This window comes from Ctenopharyngodon idella, chromosome 3 (genome assembly GCF_019924925.1).
Source record: "Ctenopharyngodon idella isolate HZGC_01 chromosome 3, HZGC01, whole genome shotgun sequence".
Classification (NCBI taxonomy): domain Eukaryota; kingdom Metazoa; phylum Chordata; class Actinopteri; order Cypriniformes; family Xenocyprididae; genus Ctenopharyngodon; species Ctenopharyngodon idella.
In genome coordinates this window covers 53,915,097-53,937,316 of record NC_067222.1, presented here as the reverse complement: position 1 = coordinate 53,937,316, position 22,220 = coordinate 53,915,097, and positions in this window count along the sequence as shown.

The following is a 22,220-nucleotide window of genomic DNA, read 5'->3' as shown; positions in this document are numbered from 1 at the left end:
TGCTTAGGGGTCTAATTTTAGAGCTGTCACATGTACCGAAAATTTGATTTTATATAAAACATTTGGAGAACTTTCAAATGCTGCTCCGTCAAATAAATACAGTGTTTGCGATTTATACTTCAGTTTTCTGATACATTTAGTTTCACTTCTGTATCTGGAGCGAGAAGCAGGTGTTTTTTGAAAGTCAGCATCTGTGTTTTTTGTTGCTTCATGGTCACTCAGAGCATTTCACCCAGCAGTGATCAAGAAGTTGTTGTTCTTGTTGCTCTTGTTCACCTATATTTAACCAGGCTGTATGGAGGACCAAACCTACAGAAATTAAAAATTAATAAATGAATAAATAAATGAATGAGTGAATATATAAATTAATGAATAGGTAAATAGGTAAATAAATGTGATAATAGGAAAAGAAATAAATGAATAAACGACTTGATAAAATAAATATGATTCATTTTTAATAAAATTCATTTTTTCCCCTTAATTTATTATTTACTGCTTTTATGTTTTAATTATTTCTAATTTTATTTATTTATTCTTTTATTTATTTTTCCATTTATTTTATATTTACTTATTTATGCATTCATTTATTTTTATATTTATTTACTCCAATATGTATTTATTTCCAGATTTATTTATTTTAACATTTATTTATTTCAACTTTTTTTTATTTTTTTATTTTCATATTTATTCTTACATTTCTTTGTCATGTATGATAATTAGGTGGGTTGGTCTTGCTCATAGGGCTTGCTTACCATTGGTTCATCATTGGTTGAAGCGCTTGCTCGATTACTCTGGCTTTGTAGTGACAGGGTGTAGCTCTCGCGTGTGATATAACCTTATTTTCGCGACAACAAGGGTGACGCCATTGCGTTCGTTTTGTACTTCCTAAGCTAGTCGCTAGCCGTAATCCTATAGCTGTAACGATAGACTAGATTAAGTGGTCAGAGTGTTGCGGTGCACTTTACAATTTACACCCACCACCTTAAGTTGAGGAGCACGAGGCAATGGCTGAAGGCGCTAAACTTGAAGTGCCCACCCAAGCGCCCTTATGTGTGTTCGTACAGTTTCATGGACGGGAGGCCGACTGACGAACACCCTTACCCCAAGAAATGGCTCGGCTGCGATGTTCCAGTAAAGAAGTCACGGCGGGTGCTGAACAGGTTGTCAGATTCAGTTAAGCTAACTTAGCTAGCCATGTGCATGTTAGCCTAACATTAGATTTGTGAAGTCCGTTCTATGAATACATTTGAGATTAGTAATGAGCAGTTCACAAAATACTTAACAAATTTTGCATTATTACCATTGCCACCTATATATTTCATATTTAAGATAGTACAATGGTACATATTTACTGTAGTATTATGGTACATCACAGTCTTACAGTAGCCTACATTATTCCTGTAAATTACAGAGATTGCAGATGATAGCAGGCCAGCTAGCTACATCTCTCATATTGATATTGAGCTAAGTATTAACACTAGAGTTAGAGATTGTGTCTCGTTTTTAATGCATCTCTCTCACACAGTGTTCTGTTAAAGTATGGGTGCAATCATATATTAATTCTCATGATGTATTATTACTAATGTAAAAATATGTTTATGGTTATACAATTTCCACAGATGCATCGATGAGCATCAGTGATCAACTGTGAGGATGATCACATCCACATGCCCCTGAACTGTGATGCAGAAACACAATAGGAGGATCCATCCGTCTCTGACCACAACTGCACTTCAAAATCACATCTCAATCTGAAGCCACCTACATCTGATATGAGAACACAATGCGTTGAGCCGGTGCCATTGTAAATAACTCTGCTGAGAAACAACCACCATTCATTCAGTCATTTGCCGAGCACCTTACTAATACATACACCAACAGCTTCCAGCTACACACTGGGGATCAGCTCCTGATGACTCTGATGAAGCTGCATCTTCATTTATTGCAGGGTGATCTTGCTGAAAGGTTTGGTGTTTCAAAACCTGGTGTTGTGATAAATTCATAACTGCAAATTCAGGGTTCCTGGAATACCTTCTTCCAGGTGATGAAGTAATTGCAGACAGAGGCTTCACCATTACCGATCTCCTCTATGAAAGGAAGGTGAAACTTGTCATTCCAGCATTCACCAAGAGCATGCAACTCTCCGAAGAAGACACCAACACCAGGCACATCGCCAGTGTACGTGTCCATGTTGAGTGGGTCATATGACTGAAAAAATTCAAAATCCTTTCTTACAACAGTTCCAATTAACCTCACCCCTAACACTGATAAAATTTTGAGAATTTGCCCTGTGTAACCTTCTAAGCAACATAATTTCTGATGTAGAGGATGAATAAGTGGTGATTTGTAGGTGCGTTCCACGTCTGTCTGTGCTGTGGTTTTGATTTAAATGATGTTTTATTAACAAAATTCGGGAGGAGCAACGTTCAAATAATCTGACTAATCATCACGTCATTTCAGCCAGCTGTTAGCAATCTGTAATCAACATATCCACCCAATCAACATGAGTGAAAGCATATATATAGACACAGTCGACTCACCCATATTCCTCAACAGTTTTACAGCATCTGACCCGCCCTAAGTTCCCACCATGTCCGAAATTAATCTTTTTGTGTCTGATGAAGAATCTTTCGTCCTCAAGGAATCTTTGCCACAATCCTCTGGCCTTACTAGGAGCAATTACACTGCCTAACACCACCGCCGATCCATCTTGGGGGGGGTGTCAGCCCAAACAAACGGGTCCCCGCATGCCAAGACGACGAGGCCTACTCTCGTCACTGTGGTCGAAACATCCGCAATCTCCTTCCGTGTATTTTCCTAGTCCTGCCCATTCTATCATTCCTGCCATAAAGAAATGGACAACAAGGCAGTCGAGCACCGAGCACCTTCCTCCAGCATCAGGCCTTCAGCAAGCCAGAGCCGCACCGCAGCGCAGATTCAGTCCCAGCCAATTCGCACTTTCCACCCCATCGGCTCAACCCCGCAAAAGCACAGTTAAAATCCTTCTCGTTTTCTGCCCCTGAATTAATTTCCACAGTTATGCCATCTGTATCAATGTTGATCGGGGGAATTCACATTTTAAACTGTTTCTGTAAAAGTTTGCCGTTCTAAATTAACATGCCGCTTGTGGTTTAAACACGTAAACAGCTGTTATATGCTCGTATATGACGTTCAGATTGCACGCACGGTCACAGACAGAATCATTGAAACTCGGAACTTATTGTCATCGCTGTCCTGCGATTTATCCACAAAATTGCTTAGAAACTTAAGTCATAATATGTATTTCTGTTTTGAAGTAACTTCAACCACAGCTTCACTATTGGTAAAGAGACGCAAAGACTGGTAAAACAAATTTCTTTTCAAATCGTTATTTTGATGCATTTAAATAAATCTTACCGTTCCCTTTTCATCTGTATCTGTTTTATAACGAGCATAAATCTAGACAGATAACCAATGAATAAACTATTACGTTGATGGTTCCTACGCAGTTTGGAAAGTATGGAATTTGAGTAATTTCCAGGTCTGGATAGAAAAGAAACAAAAATAAATTTAAATAAACAATATTATACAAGCAGTGTGTTCATGGTAAAAATTTCAGTGATTGTTGAACACAATTTAATAAATTCAAGGTGCACATTTTTATTATGCAAAGCTCTGTCTTTTACAGAGGAGTCTCTTTTGATCTTTACTAAATGAAGGTGCTTGTGACTCAAACCAGCAACAGTTAAAAGAACAAACGATCATCTAAATCATATTGTACTTTGCTGTTTGATGATCATTCAACATCAAACAATGACTGTCATTTACAGTACTAAACCATCATGTCAGAGGTGAATATATGCAGTTTAAAGGATTTCAGGCTGCTTCCAAGAAAATAAGAATATGTAAGTTTAATAATCTATCTTTCAGCCCTGCACAGTTTTGCTGAGCTCACTTTTCCAATCGCCCAGGATAAAACGATGGGTCCAGCCACGTCCATTGAATTTCTGGGCTTTAACTCGAATACAGTTAATTTCCAGGCCTCACGGCATAAGGAATCAATAGGATATTTATGTTCGCTTCCACCTTCCTAAAGAGTCCAAATTGTTCTAAACTGGAACTACTATCTTCGCTTAGCTACTTAAACTTCATGATGCAATTAATTCCACAAGGCCACTCTTTCATCTTGCATCTCCTCACTCTTGTATCTTCAATTCATGCGTTATAAACAAGCATCAGGCCACAGCAGCAGCAAGCCTGGGCCCTGCCTCAGATTCCCCACTGTCCTCCTCCCTCCGCTTAGCCACACACCGCGGCTTTCACCGGCGCCGCACTCCATCCAACAATGCCCGCCCCTCTTGGTGAATGCCTTCCCTCCTAACGTGAGGAAGCCTCTACTAGCGGAGCAAGCTCAGCTGTCTCAGCCATTTCATCCCACCATCTCTCACCCTACCTCTCTTTTGTCTTTGGTCTACAGTTCAGCTATGGACCCTAGCGTGAGGCTGCCTCCGCTATCAGCGCAGGCCTAGACGTCCTATTTTCCCCAGCTTCCCTCTTTTTCTAACCACCCTGTTCCTTCCCAGGCTCCAGGGGCCAACCCGAGCAAGTGGCTGCCTCTGCTAACGGTGCAGGCCCAGACGCCTCAATTTCCCTTTCTCAGTTTCCCTCTTTTCTAACCTCCTCATCCCTCCCCTGGCTCCAGGGGCTGACCCGAGTGTGAGGCTGCCTCCACTAATGGCCTCGGTCCCGGCCTTTCTTCCTCCCTGCACTGTCCCACAAGCAAAACGCCGTTCATCCTGTCTACTACAACACTGATACCCATCCAACCAAATGCTACAGCCTTGGAACCAAACCCCGTTGCCAACAACATCAGATCCTCTTAGAAATTTAAGCTGTCGGCACCAGAGGTGGACCCATCCCCCGGTACCTTATTATTCAGAGCTGATATTTTCATAAACCATCCACTAAAAACTCTCCTTGACACCTCTCTCAACTACATTCTTCAAGCTGCCTCCCTAGAACCCTACAATCCATTCCGCATAGGAGCAGCAACTACAGCCACCCAAAAAGGCCTCTCCCAGCATCAGATTCAAACATTTGGTCGCTGGTATTCAGAAGCTTTTAAGAACTACATCCGATTTAATCGCTTCCATATTAATGAAGCTCAACGAACACCTATCAGCTAATTTCAGCTCTAGCTCGTTCTCTCACACATACCTGCAAGCCACCATATCCAACTCAACTAATACCATTCCAATACAATGGAATTTTTCTATCATTGCAGCAGTAGTGATGTTCCCTCGGCTCCCGCAAGAGCTCAGTTATTCTGGCTAATATCTCCATTGCCGCAGCAGTGATGTTCACTCGGCTCCCGCAGGAGTTCAGATTCTCTGGCTATTCTCTCCACTGCCGCAGCAGTGATGTCGTCTCGGCTCCCGCAGGAGCTCAGTTCCTCTCGCTGTTCTCTCCACTGCCGCAACAGTGATGTCTCATTGGCTCCCGCAGGAGCTCAGTTCCTCTGGCTGTTCTCTCCACTGCCGGTGGGAACCGTGATGTCGCCTCGGCTCCCGCAGGAGCTCAGCCCTGTCTAAACTCACCTTCACTGCCACAGCAGTAATGTCTTCATCCATATGACGAGAACTCTCCCGGCCCTTCAACCTAACCCTCCAAACAGCACATTCAGCCTACGCAATGCAATTTTTGGGGGTCATCAGTAATGTTTCCGGCTGCTGTCTTGCATTGGTTTTAATTTTTGGGGGAGTACTCCAAAATACAGAGCTCGGAGCCCTCTCCTCGGACAGCACGCCAAATACGCATACTATTTACTATCTGATTATTTGTAAGTGTGAACTCGTGAAATGATGTTTTATTAACAAAATTCGGGAGGTGCAACGTTCAAATAATCTGTCTAATCATCATGTCATTTCAGCCAGCTGTTAGCAATCAGTAATCAACATATCTACCCAATCAGCATGAGTGAAAGCATATATATAGACACAGTCGACCCATATTCCTCGACAGTTTTACACCACCCCATCTTCTCACACTTGCCTGGTTACTTTCCTAACCAGAATACGGGGGGAGTACTCTGGGTTCGGGCCAAAATACTGAGCTCGGAGCCCTCTCCTCGGACAGCACGCCAAATTCGCATACTACTACTCATACTATTTACTATCTGATTATTTGTAAGTGTGAACTTGTGAACTAATCAGTGTAAATAGTGTATGTAGTTATTTTTATAAACCTTTACAATGTGACCAGATGTTACTTATCTGTAAAGTTATTTCTATAAACCTTTACAATATGATCAGATGTTATCTTTTGTGAAGTTTTTTTTTTTTAATCTTTACAATGTGGCCAGATGTTAGCTGTCAGTAATTTTTCATAAAACCATATAATGTGAGCTCTGTAGATTGCCCTTAAAAATTAAAGGAATTAAGTCTTCTGATTTAAATGGAATAAGTCATGTCAAGTTTGCAAATGAATTCCATCTTGGTTTATTACATATGAAAATTAAATGGTGAAATATTACCTCTACATGAAGGTCATTAAAAGGTCTCTAGCTTCCTGAAAACAACAAACACTTCTACAACTGATTTTATAAAACTTGTATTAAATTATACATTTTCTAAAACAAATCACAAAGTTAATCTCTTGTTTAACAAACTGATTTAAAATAATTCCAGTCTTCTTCATCTACAATCTCTACATGCTGCTCCAACTCCTGACAGTCCCCATAGGTTTCCTCTGGCCACTAACGTAGACTAACCATGTTCCGTACACAACGATGTTCTGTACAGATGACCTTTTACTGCCAATCGCTGAATAAATACTTCCTAGTCATACATAAACTATATATCTGTGTCATCTTCATTTCTCCCTCTTTCACCCCAAATCACGACAGAGAGCCCCCCCGCCATTTGCTTCAGTCAGATTTAAGTAAGTTTGCTAGGTGCGCCCACTACGCTTGAAAATGGATGGTGGGAAAGCTACACATCAGACTGCAGCTTGGGTGGGGAGACAATTAGAGCAGCAAAAATGTAAATTTCGATTTAAATTATGCTTATCACAGTATTATAGTATTTATGAAATGAATATTATGTTATCACAAATTTTAAAATATATTACCTTTTGTTGAATATATGCTTTGAAATGGGAATTTTTAAACGTCAATGCGGGCAATTACCGTTTGGCGCCACTCTCAGTCTGAGACAGGTTTGCCCATCATCCTGCGTGCAGTGATGGTGTTTATTCATAAAGGGTCAATTAAGTTAATGTTAAGTTACATGAATTGAATATTTAAAAATGTTAAATTGTCTTTAACAAATTAAGTTAAACATGAACTATAACTCCAATGATTGTGATGTTATTTCATAGCCAACTTTTCATAAAAAGTAACATTACGTTATTTAATGTTAACTTAAACACAATGATAGGATATTCACACATATTTAAAAAGATTTCATACACGCATTTAAAAAGATTTCATACACACATTTTTCATAGACATTTAAAAAGATTTTACACAACAAATGATTTGGTAATTATATAACTCAAAGTTACATGATTAAATTAAAATTTAATGTTAATGTTTCAAAGGAAAGTCAGTATGTTAAATCAAAAGATGTCAGGAAAGAAAAAGCAATACACAAGGGAGAAGCTAGAAAAGGCAGTTGAGGAAGTGAAGGCAGGAGCAAACTTGAGGGCAACAGCAAAGAAATACAACATACCACACACAACTCTACAAGACTACAAAAAAAATAAATATTCCCACAACCCTCATCCTAATTCGGCCCTGACACCTGCAGAGGAAGAGGCCCTCATTTCTTTTATTTTCTGAATGGCGGACCATGGCTTTCCATTAACAAGATCTCTGGTCAAAGTTCTTGCTATTGGGATTATTAAAGAGAGTAGCAGATCCCAGAGCACCACTGTTAACATGGAGAAAGGGCCAAGTGATGTCTGGTGGGCCAGGTTTAAGGCCCGCCATCCAGAACTGACCTCACGGACGGCAGATTCTCTGGACAGAGCCAGAGTTCATGGTGCTACACCAGAGGCCATTGAAGGCTTCTTCAAGTTGTATGAGGCCCTCTATGTCAAACATAGTTTGGAGAACAAGCCACACCTCATTTACAACTGCGACGAGACTGGCTCGATCGAGGGAAAAGGTCCTGTGCCAGACAGGGAGAAAACGTGTACCAGCAGCAGCAGATGACCAGGGAGCACATCACAGTGCACTGCTGTGTGAACGCAGCCGGGGACAGCATTCCACCTTTCATCATTTACCCCGGCTGCCTCTCAAGTAGTGCCTATAGGCTGGATAGGCCCCCCAACGCCCTCTGTGGCATCCAGGAGAAGGGTTACATGGACTCGGAGCTCTTCCTGAAATGGCTCCAGGATTTCATCAAATATGCTCCTGAGGAGAGACCATTAATTTTAATCATGGACCAACACGAGATACATGTCTCAAAAGACGTAATCATGTACTGCAGAGAAAACACAATTGAAATTCTCTGCCTGCCTGCCCACACCACACACATCCTTCAACCCCTGGATATTGCCGTCTTCAATCCACTGAAGACTGCTTTCTCCACCATGGCTTCCAGGATGGGTCTGGTTCAAGGGGATCTTGTTGTGGGGAAGAAGCAGTTTTCACCTCTCCTCAAAAACGTTTATCCCACTGCTGTCACAGCCCAAAACATCAAGGCTGGGTTCCGCAAGGCTGGCATCTTTCCATTTGTCCAGGGGTGCTGTGGACACAACCCAGGTAATTTTAACATTAATACAATGATAATTCATCCTCTAAGCTACTTGTATTTCTTTTCAAGTGTGCTAATGAGTTTCACATACGTTTTACTTTCTTGGGTGGTGAGAGTGCTCCTATCTGCAGTGACGCCACTCCATCCATCACTCCCACCACTCCTTCAGCCACACCATCCAGCACTCATGCCACTCTCACTCACACATCCAGCACTCAACCTACTAACACAACATCAGCCACTCCCTCCACCACTCAAACACCTTGCACCTCCTGTAATAGAGTGGCTCCCAAAAATTACCGGTGGCAGCAGGTATTATCCCAGAGAGTCTGGCTAACGTCCTCATGTGTCCAGCCCTAGAGAGCAGAGTCCTGCATGGGTCATGTTTGATAAACCCGCACCCGCTTTATTAACAATACACCCGACCCGATATCCGACAGAAACACTAATTTAATTCCGTACCCGACCCGACCCGCTTGACATGAAAACCGTGACCCGACCCGCATTAAATTTCCCACATGAAGTAGACAAAAACCTTTTTTTTTTTTTTTTTTCATGTAACGTAAGCAATAAACATTACGCATTATGAGTTCATGCAAGAACAATTAATAGACACGCAGCCCGTCATGTTAACAACAAAGAAGAAGAAAGAGAGAGAGAGAGCATCATCTGTCCTGTGTAAACTATATAAAATTAAAAATCAAGTGAACAAATTGTGCATAAATCACATCACTGGGTAATGCTATATGCTTAGAGGTCTAAAAGGCATAAATTAAAAAACATAGCCAAATGCTTTTACTGTCATAACCAATAATAACCTTAAACTTTATTAGGCTAACGAAAAATATGTAGGCTTGGCAGCAGTGTCGAGGGAGAGTGAGTGAGCGAGCGAGAGAGAGAAATTACACAAGGTGCATAAGGTTACTATGTAAGAACAGAATGTCACCAACTGTTGATAGTTTAAGTGGACTCCTCCGCTCCTGAATTACAAATCCAGCACAGGAGAAGTCTCTCTCACTTGCGGTGCTTGATGCTGCGATGGCTATGACAGATCTTGCGATCTGAGCCAAGTTGGGGAATAAAGCTGCATGCTCCTTCCACCAAGACAGCACATCAAAAGAATCATCCTTTGTCGTCTTGATTTTGAAATCGATATGCGCAGCTACTTCGTCCTGGCACTGAGAGGGGGCCGCCTCGTCACTTGAGTCTTCTACATCTGATAAAGTATCTGGCGATACTCCTCAAAGCCTCTTTTCAGGTAGTGGGGAGCGCACGTGTTGCTCAGGACTTCAGCGCTTCTCCTTCAATTCTAGACAAAAGAAAAAAGTGAAAAAGAAAAGTTGAGAAAAACTGTCCAGTCCACGGTGAGAAATGAGATTACATATTTTCAGCAGCTCATCGGTGTCTATTGCGCAAATACTGGTAGGCTGTTGAGCTTATTAATACTAGCTAATTTGCCTTAACCCAAAACTGATTCGCTAAAAGTAAAAAGTCCCGCCCACTGCATAGACAACCAGCAACCATCTGGCAGAGGCTTCTTAATCACTCACCGTTCACAAGACATCGCACATGGATGTGCACATTTGTCACTTCACTTCTGTCTTCAAGTAGCTTCAGACTTTTCAGTTTGGGATGTACATGGCCGGTTTGTGTAGGGGATGAATTTCGAATTTTGTACACAAAATGTTGAGGCATTTTTCCTTCAGTGCAGAAACTGTCATGCTATCAGTAGAAGAGTCTTGTAAATGATGTTTGAGACTCTGAAGCCACACAATAGTCAAGTGAAGAGTCGCAGTTTTCGATGCTTCCAAGGCTTTGGTGGCTTCCTTGAATCGTTCCAGAAATGCGACGATGCCAGTCACTGCTTCTTTATTCAAGTTTGTCAGGCGGGCTACTTCCCCCCGTTCTTCTAGAAGCTTGCGAATGTCCTCATACTGACTACTAATAGACTCCAGCATCGTGTGAACAGAATTCCAGTGTGTCTCCACGGATGTTTTGAGTGTTCTTTTGAGGCGATTCTGGAGGTTTGTCTGCTTGAAGTAGGTGACCAGCGATTTGGCGATTTCAGTCAATGAGAGCAGTCACTTCTTCTCCAAACACGTCATCCTCAGACGTTTTTGATAGCTTTGTAGACAAGACAGTGTTGAAAATGTGTGCAGCACAACTCAGCCGTGTAACAGTACGAAGTGCTGCCACTAAATTTGCCCCTCTGTCCGTCACATACACCAATTTCGAGAAAAATTCATCAAGGCCGAATTTATTTAATGCATTGATAAGGGCTGCCTTAACATTGTCCGCTGTTTTGCGTAGTTTGTTATTCCACTGAGACGTGCAGAGCACTCGCTCAATTAACTCACACTTGTTGTTGATATAGTGCAGAGTAACGCAGACATAGCCAGTTTTTCTGTAATCATCTGTCCACATATCGAGAGTGACTGCTCTATTGCTTTCACCAAGCTGCATTCGCAATTCTGGTATTATTCCTTGACGAACCTCCTCTGCATATTTGCTGATTCTGCGAGAGACAGTTGTTGGGTCCGGCAGGAGTTGAGTAGCATCGACACGGCCTGCCCGAGCACCAATGTCAATCAAGCTTTGTGCCAATTTAAAGAATCCATCACCATGCACAGTTTCAAAAGATCTGATGTCACTGCACACAAAGTTAACAGCTAATTGAGTTACAGCATCCTTGTCTTCCCATCGCGGCACATTTAGCTCAGTTTTCCTGGTAAGGTAACGATCGATTGTACCACTAGTTTTTGAAATGCAACAGCTGTCAATGTGCTTCCTCAACGACGATATCCCAGTCTTGCGGCTTTCATAAGCTAAGACTTTAAGACAAATTTTACATGCAGTGAAGCCGACTACAATGTTATTGTCACTATCGGTAACTCCAAATTTCTCCCAAAGGTCGGACTTGATTTTCGACGACGAATTGTGTACTATTTTGAAATTTCCACTAGCACGTTTTTTTTTTTTTACGTCTGCTAATTCCATCTTGACTATCACTGGATGTGATATCAAGGAGGGAGTTTTGGAGAGCTCCTGCGTGTGGTGGCTATCTTACAGATCATAATCATAGACAGAGGTGATATAATAAATATGAAATGCATAAAAGGTTCAAATAAAATAATATAATAAAAAACTAGGGCTAAATTTGGATAATTTGATAAAAAAAAAAATATAGGCATATATAATAAATTGTTAATTTTTAACTTTACTAATAATAATAATTATAGATTAATAATGCACATTATGAAGCCTGAACATTTTTCCCCCAATGTATTAAACATTGATTGCATTAAATATATATTTTCACTCTGCATTTAAACGCCGCTCTTCTGAAACTCTGCAGTGTATATGTGACCATTGGTCCTCTTTTCACCAGCATGAACAATAGGCTAAAACTTTTATTCATAATGTGAATAGATTAAATACAGAAAGCAAGAAAAGTGCGCTCCCTTTAATATAATCACTATAGCAGTCAATCAGATGCAGCGCAACTGGCAGTGCCTAAAGGGGCAAGTCGCGCAGAAGCCTTTAAAGGTCTGCAGACAGAGCGTGAACACAATCACGGCACCGTTTGGAAGCATCTGCCTATCACTGTGTACCGGACTGAGTCGAAATAATCTTGGCTATTGGACCGTGCTTACCGCACATCCGACCCGCACCCGACACGTAAATATTATTTCACCCGTTACATCTAATATTAGCAGGTCACCCGTCGGGTACCCATGGGTACCCGCCCGCGTGCAGGACTCTGCTTTGAGACGTTAAATTGTGAAATAATAATAAATAAATAATCATTAGGCCTTAGCGATGTTAAATTGCAAAGATCTTGAGTTTTCGCTGGAGGGTGTGTCCGTGGCAGCCTGACAAAGTCTGATGTTTCGCCATGAAAGAGGAAGCTGTTGTAACTCAGGCATACTATGTCTGATCTGCCCCAAACTTCACATGTGTGATAAGAGTCCTGGCCTAAAGATGTCTATATGCCAATATTCAATAAGTCGTAGCGCCACCTGCTGGCAACAGGAAATGGCATGCTTTACACTGTAACTCACTCCCAGTAACATTTAAATATGCCATTAAGTACCAAACATGCTAGAAACATGTTAAATCATGAAACACTTGGCTAAGAGCTAATGTATGCGATTTACGCCATTAAACAGGAAGTTGTTGTAACTCAGGCATACGATGTCCGATCTGCTCCAAACTTCACATGTTCGATAATAGTCCAGGCCTGAACACATCTATATCGCAATATTCGGTTTACGCGACCTTTGAGATTATATATTATATACACGTCGCACTACCGCCGGTGACACTCCACGACCGCGGTGGCGCGGTTGTCATGCCGACCGTCACAGCCCTAAGTGAGGCATACAGTTTATTAGGTAATTTAGCACTTTTCTTATTACTTGCATATCGGATCGGTATCGGCCGATACTGAATCCCAGGTATTGGAATCGGTATCGGAAGCGAAAAAGGCGGATCGGTGCATCCCTAGTTTAAAGCCCTTTGAAGCTGCACTAAAGCTAATTTTGACCTTCAACCATTTGGAGATCATTGAAGTCCACTATAAGGAGAATAATCCTGGAATGTTTTCATCAAAAACCTTAATTTCTTTTCGACTGAAGAAAGAAGGACATGAACATCTTGGATGACATGGGGGTGAGTAAATTATCAGGAAAATTTTATTTGAAAGTGGACTAATCCTTTAATACTCTCATCCATAAACATGATTTCTGACCGAGTTCTGTCCCGGTTCTTTTCCACGGGCTGTAGACGTAAAGACAACAAAGCCCATGATTCCACAAAATCAAGGATAAGCGACTGAATAAGCGGTGAAAATGTACCTTTTGTGGCTTTAACAGATCAAATATTCACGTATCCCTGTGATCTCCCAGATGAAGGTCAGTTTTAAAGTAACTAATGTTTAACAGTTTGCGAATGACTCATAATTGTATCCTAATTTAGTTACTTGGTGTTTGGTAACGAAGGGCCTACTTTGCATCAGCAACACTGACTCAGTGACAAACAAGTCATTCATAAGAAGACAACTGATGGCACCTGTATTCATAGCAACTAGTTTCTAACTAATTAATCATTTGATTGTTAATCATAAATATAGGGGGCTGCTGCTCGGTATAATAGTTTTCAAGAACATTATGTAAATTGGTAAACTATTTAGCCTTTAAATGCTCGCGCTCCCCGCCCCCAAGCTCGCAACTCTATAATACATTGCATAAACAAAGGTCACACAGCTAATATAACCCTCAAAATGGATCTTTACAAAGTGTTTGTCATGCAGCTTATCAGATCATGTAAGTATAGTATTTATTTGGATGTTTACATTGATTCTGAATGAGTTTGATAGTAGCCTATGCTCCGTGGCTAACGAGGCTAAAGCTAACATTACACACTGTTGGATTTATAAAGAATGAAGTTGTGTTTATGAATTATACAGACTGCAAGTGTTTAAAAATGAAAATAATGACATGGCCCTGGTCTCCGTGAATACAGTAAGAAACAATGGTAACTTTAACCACATTTAACAGTACATTAGCAACATGCTAACGAAACATTTAGAAAGACCATTTACAAATATCACTAAAAATATCATGATATCATGCATGTCAGTTATTATTGCTCCGTCTGTCATTTTTCGCTATTGTTCTTGCTTGCTTACCTGCATAAAGACTGATGATTCAGCTGTGCACAGATCCGGATGTTAATACTGGCTTGTCTAATGCCTTGAACATGGGCTGGTATTGCAAAAGTTGGGGGCGTACATATTAATGATCCCGACTGTTGCGTCACAGTCGGTGTTATGTTGAGATTCACCTGATCTTCAGAGGTCTTTTGCACAAATCAAATTTACATAAGAAGGAGTGATTGAGAATGGTGTTTGAGACTCACTGTATGTCATTTCCATGTACAGAACTCTAATTATTTAACTATGCCGAGGTAAATTCAATTTTCAATTCTAGGGCACCTTTAACACACATGCAAAAAAAGAGATAAGTCAAGATAACACTCAGCGATGTCTGTTGTTAAGGTATGTAATGACTGAGGGAATCAAGCTTTTTCCAAAAGGAGCTCTCCTGCACCTCAGAGCCCTATAGCCTACCTGTGCCCTGAGGGCAGTGGGGCTAAATACTCTTTAAGTGGATGTGTGGAGCCCTGTTCTATTGAAATTGCAATGCATGTAATAGCTGTTATTGAGTTCTGTAAGGTTAGGTGTTGGAAGACCTATAACTTTCGCAGCAATATTGGACAACTTTGTGAGTTTGGTCCGGTTTTTAACAAGAAGCATATTTAAAAAAACAAATAGAACAATACAATAGAATTGGCTGAATGATGCTTTGATAAAGTAGCAATAATAATCGAGGAGCATCATAAAATCCTTTGAGTTTATGAATAACTGACAGTCTTTGATGACTTATTTTCTGAATGTCCATAATGTGCTGATCAAAGGAAAGTGTGTTGTCCAGTGTTACTCCAAGATATTTGAAACTGTCCACTATTTCAACTGTTTTGATTATGAATAACAATAGGATGCTGGGGTGAAGAGGGACTGACTATCAGCTCTTTTGTCTTGCTAAAGGCTGGAATACACTACACGACTTTTAAAATCTGAATGGATTTTTAAACAGCAGGCATCATACACTTGCCGACTTTGTAAATGGTTACAGAGAAAAACTGGGCATCATACACTACACGACTGACGATCACACACTACCAGACCTTAAAATCGTCCGGAACACAAACAGAAACATGCACCTCGTTGCAGGCGAAACAAGCGCAGGAGATGAGATGACCCGCAGTAGTGGAAGATGTGTTTGGGGCAGTGGTGTGCGGTGGTGTTTTAAAATGAGGAGGCAAAGTCCTCATTTATGTCCCTATTACACAATTTTAAGTTAACATTACATAAAAATAGAGAACAAATACAATTCTATTTTGTTATTTTTACACTATGTAATGTTCTATTTATTAAAACCAAGTATAAATTTCATCAAGTTAGTGTTTTTACTCATTTTTACATTTATTCCAAAATAATAACTAAAGGCAGTAACAATTTAAACAATATATATTATTTATATTATTATTAACTAATATTCAGCTTTTATTTTTAATAGTCAATTTATTTTCAGCAGTCATCAAGCTTGTACACACTGTCACAGACACAAAGATGTACCTTTAATTTCACCACGCTGATTGCTCACTAAAAAACCCCGAGTCATCATGTTTTCAGGCCATTTTGAGTTTGATTTTACATGACACAAAGCGGTGATATGTAAGTGACAGTTGTTTACTACTTTTTAATTAGTCTTCCCATTAACGCCATCACTGTCTTCATTCAGGCCGATTCGACGAGAATGCGCATGAAAACAGGAGGCGGGATTTATCGCACAAACCAATCATGTCCAATCGTATCCGATCATATCCAATCATAGCGCAATTGAGGCATTGCCTCCTCTCATGTGACTTTCCTCCATTCATTCTCAATTACCCCCCACTAAACCCACCGCACGCTATAGAGGCTCTGCTTTGTTTCTGTGAGCTGAAGGGAGGCAGAGAGACGTGGACTCCCCGCTTTAACTTTACCTGCGGGTGTCGCTGTTTGACAGTGTTTCTTTAGAAAAACGAGTGACTTTTACACTTTTTAATGTCAAATTTTGTAACACTTGCGTTGTTTTATTTTTGTAGTATCGATTATTTTCTCATCTTGTTTTTTTGAGGAGGCGCCTCCTCCTTGCCTCCTCGGAGGAAACGCCCCTGGTTTGGGGATGGAAAGGGGTGGGTAGACACAGTCAGTATGGACTCAACAGATTACAACAGGAGTTAGAGGTCAATGGTGTACTTTTATCTATGTTGTTATTTTAAAAATAATCCATTATCGCTGTTTACATTTAATGTAATATAATCAATCATTCGCAGCTATTGACGTTTTAATCCGGCTACTTATCCAGGATAAAGTGTAAATGTGGAGCCCTGGATAATGATGAATATTAACATAGCAAATAATGAATGAAACTGGATTTACCTCAGAGTGTGTTTGCTAACTCTTTCAAGACAAAGCTAACAGTACAGTACTTACTGAAGCAAATTTTTCCTTCATGGTGGAGCTCCACTTAGTATTCTTCAGTGATTTTTCTGTATTTATGAGAATTTCCATATTTTTCAACCTGGGAGCGATGTGTTACCCGACTGTGTGACGAAACTGCCGCAAAACTAAATTACTAAGGCTGCGTCCAAAATCGCATACTACATGAGTAGGTACTACATTTGAATTTGAACATACTTCCTGACCGTTAAAAAAGTACGTTCTATATTGTATGAATATGGTATCAAATATGGTATCAAAGAGTATAGAATCCAAGATACTTTTTGGGTAACAGCCACTAGATGGCGCACTGGTAGCGCGGCCGCCATTATGGGGTGAAAATACTAACTGGACCATAGAATCCTTCACATCTTACGCACCCAAAATCGGCGAATTTCACTGCCAAATCAGAAGCACAATAGAACAGATTTTTAAATTAAGTCACCAGTAAATTGTATGGCTCCTACAGTAAATGTTGTATTGTCTTATATATGTTTTATTTTACCAGCTGTGGAATCCAACCATTCATCCATCTGAGGTAACGTAGTTAGCCTACTTTGAGTATTTCCATTTTATGCAACTTTACACATTTATTAATAGTAAATTCATAATTAATAAATTTAAGATCATCATGTTTGCAGCGAACAGTATATTTTAGACCTAGCGGAGTAATAGTAAAAAGGTTTTTTTAGTTTTTTTGGAGGACAGTCTCGTATTTTGAGGAGGCTGATCCCTTTCCTCCCTCTGGATGACCAGAAGGCAGTGGGAGCAGGTTTTGCCCAGCTGGCTGGGTCTCCAGCTTTAGATGGCTGTCACATCTGGATCAAGCCACCTGCAAGTGACGCCGCATGCTATTTTAACAGGAAGCTGTTCCACTCTGTCCAGCTGCAGGCCATCACTGACCACAAGGGAAAGTTCCTCGAGATCTTTGTTGGTTACCCCAGGTCTGTGCACGATGCTAGGGTGCTGAAGAACAGCACCGTTTACACTGGCTGCCTGTATCCACCTGCAGGACAATGCATCCTTGGAGATGTTGGGTATCCTTGTTTGAGCACGCCCATCTGCCTCATCACACCATATAGAGAGCTTGTACAGAATCCTGTACAGACTCGCTTCAACACCAAGCATGCTCGTGCACGCAACATTGTGGAGAGAGCCTTCGGGATGCTGAAGACACACTGGCGCTTCATCTTCTTCAAGGCCCTGGAAGTCAGCCCTGCCTTTGTGCCGGATGTTGTTGCGTGCCGTGCGGTGCTCCATAACCTCTGGCTTCAGAACGGGAACATTGTTGATCCAGAGGTTGTGGAGGATCCTGAAAATAGTTAGGTGTGTGTGTGGGCACAGCCCACGGGGTGTTGTGATGCGAAAAGTGCAGTAGCAGTAGATGGAAAGAGGTGCATTGCAACTGTGTGCATCCTTCGTTTCTGCAGGTTTTATAAAGGTAAATTAAAGAACATTTTAAGCAAAGTTTATTGAATAATTTGAAGGGAATACAACTCATCAATATGTTCTCTAAATGTAAATTCATAGGGAGCAGGCATAGCAACACTTGAAAGTTTACGAACAATTCAAAAACAACAACAACAACAACTAGATTTGTACTGATCTCCATTACTTTATTACAAACAAATAGTTTAAGCTGTGAATAACTCCCAAACACTAGAATATGGAAATAACCTTTACTGTTCTATCTATTTGTATTGGGACAAAAACTCAGAAACTTTAAAGTCATTCATTTTTGGCAGTGCATGTACATTTATTGCCCTGATGAACTTAAGATTGTCTGCTGTTTTAAGACCTTTTTAAGACTTAAAATTGTGAAAGGGTGAATTAAGACTATTTAAGACCCGAAAAACCCGTTTATAGATTTCCTCTGCCGGTGCACAGCCTCTCCATCACCAGACTCCTGTTGGGCCTCCTCGCAGCTGCACATGGTAACTGGGGATTTTGCAGCCCCAGGCTAATCGACAGGGATCTCGGAGCTGCAGTGGTCCCCAGAGGTGACACCCACCAACCACTGTCACACTGCCTAAGGCTGTGTGTGTGAATTTGTATAACAATTATTTGAAATTCAGTCACTCGTGGGTTATATTTATATTATTTATATTTATTTGAGCTCAATTTTACAAATTACTTATTTCTGGGGTAATTGTCTGGGAAATTTTGGATTTCCAACCATCCCTCCCTTAAAAAAAAGTGAAGTCCTATAAATGGGAGTGCTAGAAGCGATTACATGTTAACCTGAGGAGCTTTTTGAAAACTGTCTGTTAAAGTTACTTGTCTGAATATGCTGAAGTTCATTTTCCTGACACCATTATAAAAATATTAAGAAATTTCTATTTGGTGTTAATTAAAACTCTATTATACAACCTGATGCAAAAGTGATTCCAACCTGATTCATGTAGATGTTAAATTAGAAAATAAATAAATCAAATGAATACATTTTAAAGCTGTCTGGTCTTTTCTCTACAGTGCTGCACTCAATGTCAGTCAACTTTTTTTTTAAAACACGCTGGAAACTACTACAAAATCGGTGTGCACATAAGTGCTTTAAAAATAGTTGTTACTCAATGCCACATATTAAGCACTTTACAGCTGACAAATCTAGCTACTGTTAAACTCTGGACATTAACATTGCAATAAAACTTGATAAAACAACATGAAACAAAGAAAATCCATAAATAAAACATAAATAAATGGAAAGAAAGTGTGTAGTTGCTATTAATATTTATTTATTTTTTGCAAAAAACTCTAAAAGCTGAAGAAACCTCTCCTCTCTCTCCTTTGTCTCCCTGTCTCTTCTTTCCTCTCTCTCTCTCTCTCATTTCTCGGTCTCTTCTTTCTTCTCTTTCCCTGGCCTCACGTTCTCATCTTTCCTCTTGCTCTCGTCTCTCTCTTTCTCTTCTTTCTTCCCTTTCCAACATCTCTCTCCATCGCCTTTCCTCCCTTTAAACCGCTTCTATTTCTCTTTCTGCTTCTTTCTCCTCCATCTGGTAGATCAGCTCCTCTATGTCCTTCCTTTTCCTCCCTGTCCTTTCAGATGTTGACCTCACTGAGGAAGGTGAGGTTACAGCAACATCTGGTCCGGATGTCATCCAAGACAGCACACCATTTCCATGATGCTGTAACTTCACCATCCTCGGTGCTCACACCAGTCTGTGGACATCTAAGATCCTACAAAAAAAAAGAAAAAAAAAAAGAAAAAAAAAAGAAGTAAAAGCAAAATACCGAAAACAGTCAATAATATTCATTAGATTACTGCATTACTATTACATGGACAAACATTAGCATAATTAAATCATGAAAGAATTCACATTTTGGGGATAACTATTTTTATAAAAAAATCTTACTTTATATTTTTGTTTTAGGTTTTCCCACTTCCTTTTGACCTGAGCGGCAGAAATTTTGCCCTCTAAATTTTAAATCAAGCATAAAACATAAAAGAGAACATAAAATAGAACACAGTAAGCTGCCGAAAGTGTTAGTATGTACTACTTTCACTGTCAACAGCACCTGAATACAGTTTACCTCATTTTTATACTTCCTCAAATCCTTTGATGGCAGCATTTTGTTTTCCAGTGAAGAGGGCTTCATTAGCCACTCTCCACTGGATGAGGGCGCGGGTGTGTTCATCAGTCCCTGCAAATTAATGTCAAAACAGTATTTAAACATTAGTCATGATGATCGATCTATTAATGCTACACTGACAAGCTGATGCATACTTATTAGCTTGTGTTGCCAACTAAATATCAACTAAACATTAACACTGGTAAAAGAGGAAAAAATCGTTTTAATTCCGATTCAGTTTTCTAATCTCATTAAACTGCTTAACAACAACGTCTCCGTTAAATAAAACAGTGTTAACAAGCTGATGTGTCTCGATCTGTTCGTTAGCTTGATGTGCTCTCAGTAATAATGATTAAACATCTTTTTATAGCCGACTCTCAAAATCTTCTCATCGATTTACATTGTTTAAACTTTCAATAAGTCAGCCGTTTACTTACATTATGTTAAACAAGTGCAATTTAACCACAATGAACACCGTTTTTCCCTGAGGTACTTAGACTTGAAAAGCGCCGCATCGCCGCTTTCTGCAGCCCGAAGCATGGCAGGGCAACGCAGAGTCTCGTTCCCTGTTCTCAGGGAACTATGGTTACATACGTAACCTGAGAGGTTCCCTTTTGAAGGGAACTTCAACTCTGCATTGAAATCACGTTGGGGAAAGATATACCCACGCCACCATGCTGAAGGAGAGTGCATGCCAGATGACTAGACAAACGTCCAGCAGTTTCAGAGAAACGCCAGAAGCAACTCACCCTTGGGTCACGCAAGGCTGTCAGTGACAGTATTCCCTACGGCCAACAGCCCAAGCTGAGCCTAAAAGAGGCCTTCCACAGAAAGCCTTCCAAGGCTGCTCAGAGCTTCTGGGACCAGCATTTCCATGGAAAAGTCTCTAGAGGGGAACAAAGTCACCCTCAGCGGCACCAGGGAGGCCGAACTGATTTGACGAAGGACAAACCTAGTCTAGGCCAACCCTGTCTGTTACACAGAATCTCCGTAACGCATTCTTCAGAGAAGAGAGCAGGTAAGAGTGACTGTGAATGAACAGTAAGCAACTCAAACCCACGCGTAGAGATGGGCATCCCGGAGAGCAGAACTCAGCTCAGTGCTATGAACCCTCGTATTGAGGGGAGTATAATCCACTCACCTTAGGATCTACTCATTGTCTGACTAATGCACTGAGGAGGCTGTGCGCTAGAAACCCTGATACAGGGGAGCACAAACCAGCCTGGGGCTGATCTCAACGGGAGACTCCATAGAAGTCTACAACCAATGACCAGCTTAGGGAGCTAAGCACAATTACACAGTCAACCCAAAGGGAAGTACGAAGCTCAACCTAACAGACAGACCATACTGTAGGCACATAGTCATGGAGGCCGGAATGGGGCCTTCAACATAACTAAAGTTCTAGATAAAGAACTACATATCACACCAGAAAACTCAACCACATGGTGGTATTCCAAGGGCGGCCTATAAGGCCACTCACCTGAAACCTAACATGCTGGGCGCACGACCAACCATGTGATTAAGTAACTGTGAGTGCCCACAAAACAGTCCATCCAACACAATCCAACGAGCAGTGTACTCGGTAAAAGAACCTTTTACTCTTTAAAGCAAGAGGAGTACAACATGCACCATCATGCGCTAAAAAAGGCCCCGTGGGGCCTATAACCTCAGCAGACACGTGGCATCAGCTCATGGCAGTGTTATCAAGCTCCAGGCGGGACAAATAACCAAACTGCAAAGGAGGTTAATAAGTCACCCGGAGCCCTGGCCAACCAGTGGCATAAAATTCCCTTTACCCTCCTTAGTAA